This window comes from Otolemur garnettii, unplaced genomic scaffold (genome assembly GCF_000181295.1).
Source record: "Otolemur garnettii isolate 467f Iridium unplaced genomic scaffold, OtoGar3 scaffold00007, whole genome shotgun sequence".
Lineage (NCBI taxonomy): Eukaryota > Metazoa > Chordata > Mammalia > Primates > Galagidae > Otolemur > Otolemur garnettii.
In genome coordinates, this window is record NW_003852402.1 from 9602613 (window position 1) to 9605938 (window position 3326).

The window sequence follows — 3326 nt, forward strand, 5'->3', positions numbered from 1 at the left end:
CTGCCATAAGGACTTGTCTTGATGCTGGATTTGTGGGGTGCTTTTTATAAGGTTAAGAAAACTGAAGTTGTGTGTACTACTGCAGTGGCAGGGGAGGGGCTGTTTTCCGGCCCGTGGTGCCCCCCACCAACCCTAGGCCACACAGATCTGTCCTGTGGCAGTCACTGCTTAACACGGTCTGTCCAATATTGTCCATCCATCTTTTTTCCTGTGTATAGTTGACCTCTCCGGCTGAGCTGTCAACTCTCGTCAAGCTGGGTCCAGTGTAGCCCTCCCAGGCCTGCAAAGAGTTGGCATCAGGAAACGTTTGTGGACAAACGTGTGATGTGGCAAGGAGAGGATGAGTCGCACAGCGATGCTGAGTGACGGAGTGTTATAGAATCGGGGTTATTAGCCACAGTAATCATTGTAATTCCTGGCCTCGCTAATGAGCGCTTGTGCGTCCCAGGAATGGGGATCCCAGGTTTCCCAGAGGATGAAGGAAGGAGGAAGTTTCAGAGGTAGATGACAGCAGCACAAACAAGGGATGTGCTAAGCAGAGAGATCAGCTGAGCCCAAAGGGATAAGGAAGTAACAGGCCAGGCTGATGGAAGGAACTGGATGGAGTTGAAGCACATTTTCTTTAGTAAAGTGTTGCAGGAATGGAAAAGCAAGTATCCAGTGTACTCAATACTAACATGAAGCCAGTAAATGAACTAATACACGCCCACACAAGAGAAAAGCTTAGTTCAATTCAAGCTGGAGGGAGGGGGAGGGGGAAAAAGGAGAAGGAGAGAGCATTGGTGTGCTTCCACCTAATGGGCACAATGTAAGGGTATGTGGCACTCCTGGGTGTGGACACAACTACAACACGGGATTTTACCTAACAAATGCAAACACTGTAACCTAATCATTTATACTCTCATATTAGTCTGAAATTAAAAAAAGAAGGAAGGAAGCAGATAGAGTGAGCCAAGGCAGGGCCAGGTGGTCCCATGGGGGTCCCAGGGAACCTGCTGGTGTTCCCTGTGCCTATGGGACATGTGATGGGTGGTCCTGGTTCCTCTGGGAGTTTCATGCCCCCAAAGAGACCAAGCTCAGGGAAGGCTGAGGGAATTAGCCCACCTCCAGTCCCAGGGAAGGAGAAGGATACCCCATCCTGGGAAGGAGGGATCCCCAAGACAAAGCCTATTCCTGCTCATTCCAGCAGGAGGCCAATGAGGCCAGATGACTGGGAGCATGCTCTGGCCCAGGGATGGAAAGTGCTAGGCCCTGCCTCCACCCCCAGGACCTCACACAACAACGCTCATTATTCAAGTGTTCATGGGGCACCCACAGGAGCATCCAGAGGGGGTTTCTCCTGGAGCTTATGTTCAAGAGCATTAAAAATAAACAAGTTCAGGGTGGCACCTGTGGCTCAGTGAGTAGGAAGCTGGCCCCATATACCAAAGGTGGCGGGTTCAAACCCGGCCCAGCCAAACTGCAACAAAAAAATAGCTGGGCGTTGTGGCAGCTGCCCATAGTTGTAGCTACTCGGGAGGCTGAGGTAAGAGAATCACCTAAGCCCAAGAGCTGGAGGTTGCTGTGAGCTGTGACGCTACGGCACCCTACCAAGGGCGATAAAATGAGACTGTCTCTTAAAAAAAAAAAGTAAACAAGTTTATGTTTTTAGCCAGTCATAAATACTATAAGAAAGTAAAATAGTGTATCTCCAGGTCAGAAAAACAGAGAGGATGGAAGCCCACTAAAGAACTAAAGACTGGCCGATCACCTCTAAGGAGGTGATTTTAAGTTGTGATGAGTTTGAGCTATGCATAAGAGGCAGCCATTGAAGACTAGGGGCCGGAGGTGGGGAGACACTTCTAGGTGGAGAAACAGCATGTGCAAAGGCCCTGAGGTATGAGGAAGTGAAAGAAGACCAGTCAGGGGCAGCAAGGTGTGAAATGAGGTCTGAAGCAGGTAGGGGCTGCAGCAGGCCCTGGGAAAGAATGTGGATTTCATGCTAAGGGAAGAAGGAGCCATTGCTGTATTTTCAGGAGCTGAGGACATATCTCACTGGTTAACTGGTCACTGTAGTATCCAAGAGAAAGATACAAGGAGAGAGGTGGCTGGTTTGAGGACACAGTTGGAAGAGCTGACAGGAATCGCTCATGTTTTGAATATGGATGTGGGAGGCAGACCCTTTCCACAGAGTCCAGATTGGTGACACCAGTAGTTCTCAACCTTCCTAATGCTGTGATGTGTTTTCATTGTTATAAAGGGATCGAGTCCCACAGGTTGAGAACTGCTGCCTTAGAGGCTCTCCCAATATAGTGCCCTGGGTATGGAGTGTCAAAGCCCTGCCTTCTCCAGTCCTGCCCTCAGCGTGCAGATGGGGAGACAGAGCTTTAGAGGTCACCTTGTCCTCTAAAGGGATTTAGTTTGTGGAATCGGTCTCATTGAAATGACTGATTAGGCGGCGCCTGTGGCTCAAAGGAGTAGGGCACTGACCCCATATGCCGGAGATAGTGGGTTCAAGCCCAGCCCTGGCCTAAAACTGTAAAAAAAAAAAAGAAAGAGATGACTGATCTAGGACTCAAATCTGGGCCTGGCGACCCCACCCTGCTTCCTCCCTACTGAGGATGGAGGAGGAGGGAGGAACCACTGCCTGGAATGGCCTGACCAGGCATGGCGAAGTGGTGAGGTCACTTGGGAGAAGCGTCTGAAAGCAGAGGCGGGGGCTGAAGAGCTGCCCTGGGAGCAGTCAGGGTGGGTGGAATATTGTGGAAGGGCCTAGGGTCAAGAAGAATGCACCAGGGTTGCATATTCAGTCTGGCAGGCCTGGGGGGCCCCTAGGGACTGTGTGGGCCATTGACTGTCAGGGGTCTTGGCAGGAGCTGAGAAGGGGAAGACCTGGAGGAGCTTCCTACAGAGGCCTCTGAGAGTCAGGACCAAGATGGGCAAAGCTAGCAGCGCCTTACCTGGGCCCATTTAGGTTTGCAAACCTCTAACACCCCCCCCAAAGGGCCTGGTGGTGGCCCCTTCAGAGGAAGGAAAGAGCCAGGGATGCGGCTTGTGGTGCTCATAGGAGTCTGAGGCAGGTAGCAGTATCAACATCTTCCTCTTCCTCATGGCTTCTTCTGGGTTCATTTGTTTTTATGTCTTATTATCTGTATTATCCCCATTTCACAAATGAAACTCAGTTTAAGGAACTTGCCTGGTGCCACATGGCTGAAAAGTGGCAGAGTAGCCATCTGAAACTAGCTTCTTTTTTTTTTTTTTTTCTTTTTTTGAGACGGAGCCTCAAGCTATCCCCCTGGGTAGAGTGCCATGGCATCATGCTCACAGCAACCTCCAACTCCTGGGCT